Here is a 12,266-nt window from a genome sequence, read left to right as displayed (position 1 = left end):
ACTTTGCATCTTTGTCCTATGCACCATCGGGTGGGAATATAGTTTAGCAGTATCTTATATGTTAATATTAAATATCATTTATTTTTTGTCTTTTTATTTAGCAAAATGAACATTAGTAAAATCTACAATGTTTTCGGAGATATGTTAATATAGAATTAGTACGGTATGTTTTTTTTTATTATTTAAATCACATAATTTTTTTTATTCAAACCGCTTTCGTGAATAAATCAAATAATTTGTAAACAATAATTGCATCTATGCAGCATTTCATTATGATAATTTACATCTTTAGAAATATTATTTACGTATTTCAAGATGAAATATATGCAATATGTTAAAACAAACTACAAAAATAATTTACAGATATCAAAACATGGGACAATGTGAGTTTCTATAGTAAAAATTACCTCTCATTATTGAATTTATGAACAAAATATCCTAGTTGCACGTGAATTTAAACGTTAATATTGTAATTAATGCTTTATAGCTTTAGACGCCTTCGAGGTCAAAAGTTATCGAATGTTGTTATTTAGAGAAATTGTTTGTTTGGCATAATAATTCTGACCTCTGACATAATCGTCTGACTAAGTTGTCACGGAAGGAGATTACGATAAGGCACGCGTAATAAGCGTGCCTGATTGAAAAAATAATTATAATTATAAATAACAATCTCAGTAGGTATCACAAATATATAAAAATATAGCAATTGGAAAATATTTTAATCATAATAATAATATTACCTATCAACTGAAAGATATAAATGGATTTTTCTTTCACTGAAAGATACTAATGGATTTTTCTTTCACAATATGTACATACCACAATTTAGGTACCACTAATTGGGTACTATTTGTTTAGATTTTTTTCATGGTGACCTATTATTAGTCAAAATCCAAAATTATGATTCGATGCTAGTTTTCACTTTAAACATGTATGCATCTTTCAGAAATCCGAGTAGTATGGTTGTCAATCATGAATGGAATAGCAAAATAAAGCGTATAAAGTCATCACTTGAATCAGCCAATGACAGGCCCTGTAAATACTCTGACTTGCATAGTCCCATCTCAATTAAAAACTTCTTAATCTATCGTGGATATCATTAAAATATTGATCTCGTAATCATATTAGAATCCAGTAGGCATTTATGCACACCTTCGTAAAAATATACGCTGTGCTTGAATTACCTAACGTCCAAGTGACTCTGAAATCTAGCTACGGCTTATGCAACACCGTTTATCATGTCCCTACTCAGGCTTCAACTTTAAAAGTTTCATAGCCTATGCCTACTTGTGAGTGGATTTACTCTTTATGTTTAAAGTTACTATAATTTCATGTAATTCAAGAGTGAAAATTCTAGGCAAAAACACTCGCTATCTCGCTAGAGGCATGAGTTTATACATTTCAATGATTCTAAGTTAGCAGTGAAGTTACTTAGGTGTATGATTTTAATTCTTGATTTTACTCAGGTAGTGAATTTACTTGTTTATTCTTATATCTATGTGTATACTTACATTTCTACCTAATACTTACTATACGCTGTGCTGCGCTCACGTGCAAGGTTGTTTGCAAAATCCCGCTAAAGGTGGTTCGAACAAACGCCGTCACACTCACAACGTGCCCGCTCTGCCCGTGTTCCTAGTTCCTAGCTCCGAGTGACAGAAGAGAGTGACTCGTATCATGCCGGCTAAGTGCGGTGTTTGTTTCCGTTTTTTATGATGAAATACTTTGAATTTAAAATATAGTATAGTCCTGCCATATCTTCGAATTATTGCACAAAAACGTGAGTACTTTTAACCCAATATTGTTTTCGTTCTGTCATAATTCCGTGATTTTGTCTCAAACCCCATTAACAATCTATCAACTGACAGTTAGTTTTGTGTATTTTACATAATAATGTATTAAGATCGTATTTTGTGTCACTTTATCAAAAAATATATTATTTTTGTGTAAAAATACTTATTATTAATTTAAATACTAATCTTGACATAGTAATGTAAATTGATCAACTAGCAATTTTACCCAATTAAAAATGAAAACATATTTTTTAAAGTATTGATATTATCCCGCCGTTTTCGAAACACAAGAACGAAACGTGATCCTATAACAATTATCCCGTTATAATTTCCCTAAATAGTATTTTTTCCTGTTTTCGAACTAATTCACATATTTTTATAATATCATTTTAAAAGTTGGTAAATAAAATTTTAATTTACCCAAAAATAACCGAAATTTACCCAAAATTAACCAGTATCTGCCTACATATAAATTCACATGATTTTTTTAAAGAATGCACTCCTAAATGCAGAACCAACCGAACGTAGCCATAATGGTCGCGTGATTTGGGCCAATTATTGGTTTCAAATTCGAACGAATTTTAGGCTGTTATGTTTGTGTATTTTATTTGCATTTATGTACCTGTATAGAGTTTAAAAAAATATAAATATATATAGTGGAATATTCCAGATTTTATACCATGTTCATACAAGATAGTTCTGCATTCGCGTGACGATTTTTTTCTGTTTCCTAATACAATATTTTGACATGCGTTCTTATGCGCGTAGGTACCGGTAATTTTATTTAGTAAGTACCTACACACCGGGAAAATGGAGGGAACATAAAAATCGTCCACTTTAAGTAGGTACTTAGCTAATAATTTTTAATGACTTCGCTTGTAAATAGTAGATGTAATCTATTTGCAAACGTTTTACACCATTTTGCTTTTCGAATTGGAATCTTGTACGATAGTCTGAAGGTTATATCTACTTTTGCTTGTTGATTTACGCGAATTCCTAAATTAAGTGGAAAAAAATTGTTTTCACCTCTAATTTTACAACCGAGTACATACATGTAATGTATGCTTAGTACTAAACTTGCCGGTACTAAACTAAAAAGATGTTAAAAATTTATTTGCCCGTATTCACAGTTTCGAATAATTTTTCACTCTAATATTTACATATTTAATATTGCCCTAGACTGGTACCTGAAGCGCAATGCTGATCACTTTTCTTCATTCATTTAACCCATCTTCTTTATCATTTTCTTCTTCTAACCCTTATCCTCACCCAATGGTGCATAGAGCACTGCATAGTAGTAACGATCAAGGTAACGCAGTGTATCTTGATCGTTACTTACATAAAGGCAAGGTGATCAAACCTGCGCTTCAGGGACCAGTCCAGGGTTATATTACATTAATATTAGAGTGTAAAATCAACAATCTCATTTTATTTTCATCTTATAACTGATTCTGATTATTTTTTGACATCTCATCAAAGATGAAGAAGAATATGGAAGTCCGGGTATTTACGGCGCTTACGACCGTCATAGGCTGGTTTAAGTGATCACTTTACACACGTGTAACATTCACCAATTCTACCCATGATTGACAACCACGCTACTCAAATTCTTTGGAAGTTCTTTGGAAGATGTATATGATCCAATTTTGAAACAATGTGCTTGAATCACGTGAACTTCACTAAAAACATCTATTGTGAGATGAAAGAAATAATATGGTAAATAAATGAAAAATAATATGGAAAAATAGTATGATAAAATAATATGAAAAATAACTCCTATACTTAGAGATAATACAGATTTGTGAACAAATATTTGGACACACTCAAAATGTTCATTCATATATCGCTCACTCCTTTCAAGAACGTCATAAACCAAAACTCGACAATTTTCACTTGCGCACGTTTTCGGAATGCCCAGAAAATGTACTATATACCAGCAAAAGCGGCATATTTTTAACTTAATATTTACCCACTACAGGGCAGAAAATGTTGTTTTTGCATGTTGAAGAAAAGGTATTGTTTAATTATTTTTTTAAACATACTAAATATTTTTCAAATGGAGAAAAAACCTTCAGGTTTTACTAAAAAGATCTGTTGCACAGTAAAAAGTTCAATAAGTGGCTTGATATTTATTTTTAATACATTGTATTATATTTTTAAACTTTAAAAACACTCTCCTGAAAAATCAAGTTTTTTTATTTATGACGTTCTTGAAAGGAGTGAGCGATATGTAGGGATATCAATATCAGCCCATGACAGGTCAATAGCCCCAGGCTACCTCGCCGCCTAGGCGTTGACCAGCATTCAAAATGACCATTGCTATTATTTTTTTCTCGAATCATCTAGTCACAGTGTTTCCCAACCTTATTTGTACGGACACGTTATCACAGGTGTCCTTCATTTGTCGTGGGTATGTCCGATTTTTAAAAGGGAGAGATTTAAATCGGAAACAGAATGTGCAAAAGAGCGTATTCAGTTGACAAAAATTTATGAGACAGTATGACATAGGGATCTATCGGATTTGGTGGTGTCTTGTTTATATAAGACAAATAAATGAGCTATGTGACGGATCTTGATTGATAGATAAAAACTAAATATGCTATGAATCCTTGTACTTAATAGGCAAGGAAAATGAAGGCAATTAACAAATATAAAAATTAAAATAAAATCTTATTTATACCATGCCCCACATTGACTAATAAAAAAATCTCTATCCCCCCCCATAACTTTTTTTATTTACCAAAAAAAACTGAAAAAGTGTATTGCTTCAAATAAAAAGTGCACATATCGCTCACTCCTTTCAAGAACGTCATAAATCAAAAAACTTGATTTTTCAGGAGAACGTTTTTACAGTATAATATAATAAAAATATAATACAATGTATTATATAATAAAAAATATAATACAATGTATTATATCAAGCCACTTTTTGATCATTTTACTGTGCAACAGATCTTTTTGGGTAAAACCTGAAGGTTTTTTCTCCATTTGAAAAATATTTAGTATATTTAATAAAATTATTAAACAATACATTTTCTTCAAAATGCAAAAATAAAACTTTCTGCCCTGAAATATTAAATTAAAAATATGCTGCTTTTGCTGGGATGTAGTTCATTTTCTGGGCATTCCGAAAACATGCACAACTGAAAATTGACGATTTTTGATTTATAATATGTTCTATTTTCAATTTACTTTTCATAAATGAATAATATTTTATTATGTTACATTACAGTTCGAAAGAAAGTTAGTGCGTTCCTTAGGCTTGGTTTGAGATTACTGACGATCTTCTTTCATACTCGTGCTATTTATTTTTGCATGGGGTTAGAAAATATAATTAAAATAAGTTTATAAACTTTACAAAATGTAAACGAACGAACAAGTCAATCACACACATGCGAAGTACCCGACTATAATCTCCATTTTTTTACGTTGGGCTAGTATTGCCATCTAGCACTAAAAATAATATGGATGAGTACAAATAAAACCGCCTCCGTAATGGTCAGCACGTTCGACTACCGTTCTGGAGGTCCCGGGTTCGATTCCCAGGGGGGGTCAAATAAATATCGTTATCTTAATGATTTTTTTCATATATTTGTTCTATATTACCCTGCACTGGTACCTGAAGCGGAGGGCTGATCATCTTTCCTTCATGTGTTAACGATCAAGATAACACTGCGTGTATACGTTACAGTGCCCTATGCACCATCGGATACGAAAAAGGGTTTAAAAAAAAAACAATTTTAAATGTGATGCCATCAAATTCTCCAAAAGTCAGAGTCGCAATAAGTGTTTTTTTTCGAAAATGTGTTTTTCGACAAAAAAGTAACAAATATCAACGATTTTACGTATTGACCCCTAAGACATTCAAATTGCCCCCCGGTGGGGCATGGTACAAATGCGGTCCTCGCCAAAAAGTCACATTTCCATTTTAAATGATTTTACGTAATCAGCTTGTAAAATTGTTACATTTTTGTGGAATTTAATGATTTCATATCTGTTTAACACAGGATTGGTCACAACTTTAATTAAGATTTCGATAGAATACAGTAAACAGAACAGATTTGCATTCAAAGGATTTTTTGTGCAATATTGAAAATATAACTTTTTAGTGAGGACCTCCACAAATAAGGTTGGGAAACACTGATCTAATGTCTAACCCACAGACTCTCACCGCAGCTAAAAGTAGGCTACAAAATAACACTTGCTATGCGTTATTTTTTATATCATCTTTCGACCTACATTTTTGCATTTTTTTATAATTTTCTAATCAATGGCTGACATTTCGCTCACTCCTTTCAAGAACGTCATAAATCAAAATTCGTCAATTTTCAGTTGTGCATGTTTTCGGAATGCCCAGAAAATATACTATATCCCAGCAAAAGAGGCATATTTTTAACTTAATATTTACCCGCTACAGGGCAGAAAGTGTTGTTTTTGCATTTTGAAGAAACGGTATTGTTTAATTATTTTTAAATTTTACTAAATATTTTTCAAATAGAGAAAAGTCTTCAGGTTTTACCAAAAAAGATCTGTTGAACAATAAAAAGGTCAATAAGTGGCTTGATATTTATTTTTAATACATTGTATTATATTTTTAAACTTTAAAAACGTTCTCCTGAAAAATCAAGTTTTTTGATTTATGACGTTCTTGAAAGGAGTGAGCGATTTGTGCTACATACATTGTTTTGACTATGTTTATGACGGAGCTTCGTCGAGCCTTTCTTTATCTTAAAACGTCTTTGAACTTCACTTTCTGTCGACCGGGTGGACTGAAAAAGATGTCCATTTCGCACAAAAATATGTTCCATATCTGAGGTGAAATTACACCGAAGAAATATTAACTCCCTACGGATATAAAAACGAAGAAGATAATTAACTACTTAAAAAATTAAATACCTTTTAATTTATGTATTAATTTTAAATCAAACACAGATTTTTTGAGTCTACTAAGTTGTATTTTATTAACAAAAACACATAAAAAATTATATTGTGACAATTGTTAGACATTCGTTTAATAATGCCCTAACAAGGCGAAACAAAGTATTTTTGTTAATAAAATACAACTTAGTAGACTCAAAAAATCTGTGTTTGATTTAAAATTAATACATAAATTAAAATGGAGTTCTACAAATTAAACGCCAAATCAATAAATAAATTAAATACCTTTTTATTAAGCATGAGAAATTGAAACAAAAAAAACACACGCACATATTACTGTATTATATACTGAATTCAGCATAATCAATAAATTTACAACATTTTGAGTGTGTCCAAATACTTGTTCACCAAATCTGGATTATCTCCAATTACAGGAGTTATTTTCATTTTATTGGTACCGTAAATGCCCAGACTTTCATACTCTTCTTCATCTTTGATGAGATGTCAAAAAATAATACGATCAATAAATATTGAGTATAAATCCCTCACCAAGCACAAGAGCTTTTTCACTTTTTTTGGAAAGCCACAGCTAACTAGAATAATATATTTCACAAGTAGAAATGTCTTGTTAATAAATTAAAATGAATTTTTAAATATTTTAAAATACTTTATTTATAATTAAAATGTAATGTTTATTTAATAGTTAGTTAGTAATGTGCGTTTAGTTATGTTAAGTTAGTTAGTAATTTTAGTTTAGTACTGTTTTTTTTATTTTTAATATTTTACTTTTTTTAATACTGCTTTGACTTGGTAGTGTAACAGGGGATCAATCATGACCTGGATAGATTATTATCTTTTCAGGTATACGACGTACTAATCATCGTGCTATCTTTTTCATACAAGTACCAGAAGGGCATCTTTCCCTTTTTTCGTAATTGTACGAAAACATTGGTTTTATATTGTTCATCCCTCTTGTAAAAGAATTGAGAAAAAACACTTATTCGCACTCTTCCTGTACGTATCGATTTTTAATTATCAATTATTATGGGTTATCGATTTAAAAAAAATTGATATCTCAAGATAGATGAAGAAAAATATGGAAGTCTGGGTATTTACAGGGCTAAAAATCTCTCTCTGGCTGATTTAATTGATATTGTATAAATTGATCACTTAAACCAGCCTATGACAGGTCGCAAGGCCTGTAAATACTCAGAATTCCATATTTTTCCTTATTCTAAATTTTAGAATTTTTTTTAAACGATATTTATTCATTTATCAAAACATATTACATGCATAAGTCATATATATAATATTCCCGACGAGTAATTTTTATTTCTCTTTTTGGGACATGGGATTAAGGTTAACGAGACTGGAACAAACAAAAAATTTACACAAAATATTTTTTTTAAATAACCAAAACTGATACATGGCAAAATATAAAAACAATAAACAGGTATAATAAATAGGCATAAGAAGCATATTTAAAACAAATAAATGAGAAAAACATAAGGTATATCAATGAAACTCCGAAGTGGACAATCCGAGATTTGTGAACAAAGATTTGGACACACTCAAAATATTGTGAATATATATATATATATATTTTACGAGTACAAGTACTGGTCAAACGCCAACCGAAACTACGTGACGTATAAAATTATTGAATGAGGTTCTACTTAAAACTGCGTTCACGCACGGTTGTATGTTTTAGGTTACTGAGAGTTTCCACATCACCCATCATGCTTTGGCATCGTGCGAAAAAGGTGAAGGTTCACTGACCAAGTCTCCAATTCATATTTTTTCCTAACTATTTTTTATGTCAGTAGATCATCCTTATACTGATAATTTATACCACAATATAGGTCAGAAAGTTCCGGTCATTCTGACGATCTGCATCATTAGATCCGTATCACTTGAGTGATCCGTTCACAAAGACCGGATCAATTGAACAATGATAATTCATCCATCATACAAATCTCGCCGGCGAGTGAGTGTTGTTGGCTAGAATTTTCTCTCATGCATTACATAAAGTTAAAGTTACTTTAAATACAAAGAATAAATCCATTTACGAGTAGGTATATGCTATAAAACTTATAAAGATGGTGCCTAAATAGGGCCTTGATAAGAGGTGTTGCATAAGTCGTTGCTAGATTTCAAGGTTACTTGTCCGCGCACAATTTTTTTTGGAAAATATATTTGAATTTAATTTTTTTAGAATACACATTTAAAAAATATTTTTTTATCATTTTAACTCCTTACTTTTCAATAACTCTTTTCTTTTCATAACCATATATTTATTTAGAGAAAAAAAAATTGATTAAAAAACGGTGTTTTAATATATTTACATAAAATAACGTTAAATGTTACCTGGGTGTAAAGAAAATTGAGTTGGGATTTATCGTATATTGGGCCTTACTTAACGCAGTGAACAGATCAGCGTTCGTGAATGATATCCGCTCAAAATTCGAATCGGGTCACTCAATCGATGTGTAAGAACGGATCCTTAAGATCCGTTCGTTCGCTAACGAGCATGTCTACAACATAACCAGTTATTGCGATCCTGGCATTGACATTGCTATTCTATATCAAGGCCAAACGGCGTAACTGAGATGTTTACTACGCAACCATTGCAGAGTGTCAACTCCATGATCTGACCTTGCAAACGTTTCCGCGCTGCGTGGAACTCCACATGTCACGATTGTGTGATCAGACCTAACAAGAAAGGAGAATCACTTTCTATTGATATTTTATTAATTTATTATTAATCGATTGTTTTATTTTTATGAGATAAACAGAACATGTATAAAATGAACGGCACACGCTTTCAAATACATACGAAAATCTATCTTTAGAGACAAAATAAAAAGTTCACGTGGAAGCCTGGGCGTAACAGACTTAAATAGGAAGGTAGAGGAAAGACAGTGATGGTATGGGCATAATGGACGCAGAGAACCGGAGCATGTTGTAAACCAGGCAATAGAAATGGATCTTTCTCGAAAGATATCTAGAGGAAGACCAAAAAATTCATCGAAGCTGCAAAGAGAAAACATGTTTCGAAGACATGGCCTTGGTGACGTTGTCCATGATAGAAGGACCTACAACCTGAGGACGAGGAGAGCTGACCCCAACAGTCTACAAAGACGAGTTGGGATGTAGCCAGAAAGAAGAAGAAGACAAATATCTATCTTTGACTCGTAACACAGTGCGGCTGTCCAAATTTAAAACACAGTAAGGGACATTTTTTTGTAGTAGTTTTTTTTTGCATTTTTGGACTAAGTAGAGTCTACTTAGTCCATAAATGCAAAAAAAAACCTACTACAAAAAAATGTCCCTTACTGTGTTTTAAATTTGGACAGCCGAGTGGTTCTGAAGCATTTTCAAGTCAGGGAGCACTTTTTGATCATAAGGTAAAATTCGTAAAATACGCTAAAACTAAAGATCCAAAAAACATACAAGGAAAACTTTTATTAAAAATAAAACTGATTATTTTATCACAGAAAAGCAAAAAATTACATTAATATGAAAAAAATTTGCGGCGTAAATTATTAAATGTGACATCTGAGCTTGTCGGCTTTTACAAATTACAGCGATATTAGGTATAAACATAGCTACTCTCATTTCTTCATCCAAATTGCTAAGCCAAAGGACACAAATCCTTTCAATGAACCTACCGTTGATGGAGCACCGTCTGCATAAATCGCTACACATAACTCCCATGATATTTTCAATTGTTCTAAGTATGATGATATAGAATCAAAGATATATTGACCGCTGTCGTGAGGTGAGCGCACACAACTTCACTTTGGAAGGGTGCTGACATCTAGCCATTATACTTGCAACTCAAATCGCACAGTAAATGAGCTAAAATTAAATATTGGTTTTCATAATTTTCATAATGAAGAGATAAGGTGCAGGACGCAGCAAATCTTGGTGACAACTGTCGTCAAGAAAAGGCGATCAGTTGGCTTGGCCATGTACTCCGCATGCCTCCTGAGAGCCTTAATCAAGCTTGCCTCTTTTACAAGGCATCAGGTTCCCGAACACTGCTGACAATTCGTCGGCAGTTCTCGTCAGAACTTCGGGACGCGGATCTGACTTGGGAGGATGCAAGGGAGCTGGCAGCCGACAGAAAAGCCTGGAGACAGTTTGTGGACTCCATATGCTCCACCTAGGGAGCGGATATGGTTTAAAAATAAGTTCGCGTAGCACTTGCAACAAGCTCGCGGAGCACTGGTTTAGAACCACTGCTCTAATGTAACAAAACGCTCATTTCTTATCCTTTCTCTTTTTCAAATAATTAAATATTCTAATGATGAACCGGAAATCCGGTCACTATCCGGTATATGACCTATCTAGTTCTTCTTACAAATCCACCGAATACCGGATACTTAATTGAGCTAGCAAAATGCAATTGAAATTACAAATCTATTTAATTTCAAGGGTAAGATGTTCGAATAGTGAAATAAGTAAGGAATGCAAAGCTGAGACAAGCATTATCGATAAAATTAAGAAAGGCGTGTTGAGATGGTTCTGACATGTAGAACGAATGTGTGAGGAAAGAACGGTAAAACAAATTTATGAGGCGAATGTAATTGGAAAAAGGAGCGGAGGAAGACCGAGAAAACTTGGCACGACCAGGTATGCCAAATTCTTGAAAGCGGTCAGGTTAGGACAGAATGGTGTAGCGTTCTATTCTCTCTGCCTACCCCTGCGGGGAAGCGGCGTGATGGTTAGTTAGTTAGTTAGTTATTTTAACCTTCGACGAATAAAAAAGATATCGTGGGTTAAGTATTTACATGTCATAAAGGAAGGTGCTATTAGAGGAAGTACTAGCTTCGCACACAAGATCTCATTTTGTAAAGAAAATCATCTAATTTTGAGTGTGTCTAAATTTTCTTCACGAAAGTACAAAATAAATATAAAAATAAATAAATAAGTTAAATGAAAATAAATAAAATAGATGTTATTATTTCTAATATGTTTAATTTCACTATGCAATGAAAACATTGAAACTAGAATGCAATGCAAAACATGCAAAATGTCAAGTGACTGCAGCTGTCAAGAAGTAAGCTGTCCCCGTCAATAATTTTTATGGGTTTTTATGTTGAAATTGTCAAACTGTCTTCTTTAAATCAGGCGGGTGATATTACTATTTAACTACTTATTTTTTGACATCTCAACAAAGATGAAGAAAAATATGGAAGTCTGGGCATTTACGAAGCTTATGAACGTCATAGCCTGGTTTAAGTGATCACTTTACATACTCTTCACTTCACTTTATTTACTACCCATGATTGACAACCACACTGCTCAAATTATTGGAAGTTCTATATATATATATATATATATATATATATATATATATATATATATATATATATATATATATATATATATATATATGTATATGTATATGTATATGTATATATATATATGTATATATATATATATATATATATATATATATATATATATATATATATATATATATATATATATATATATATATATATATATATATATATATATATATATATATATATATATATATATATATATATATATATATATATATATATATATATATATATATAT

At 31.7% G+C, this 12,266-nt stretch overlaps 1 protein-coding gene across 1 annotated transcript in view; it reads left to right on the top strand.

The window, feature by feature from the left end:
- Positions 1-1,605: 1,605 nt before the first annotated feature.
- Positions 1,606-12,266, top strand: part of LOC148304763 (acyl-CoA Delta-9 desaturase-like) — a 33,364-nt gene continuing 22,703 nt past the window's right edge. Inside the window, exon 1 of the mRNA XM_088267764.1 lies at positions 1,606-1,780. The gene's annotated coding sequence lies outside the window, so the exon portion shown is untranslated. The remainder of the gene's footprint in view (positions 1,781-12,266) is intronic.

The sequence above is a fragment of the Brachycentrus maculatus genome, unplaced genomic scaffold (genome assembly GCF_059751285.1).
Source record: "Brachycentrus maculatus isolate JH-2025_06_01 unplaced genomic scaffold, ASM5975128v1 h1tg000305l, whole genome shotgun sequence".
Lineage (NCBI taxonomy): Eukaryota > Metazoa > Arthropoda > Insecta > Trichoptera > Brachycentridae > Brachycentrus > Brachycentrus maculatus.
This window is presented reverse-complemented; position numbering and strand designations above follow the sequence as displayed.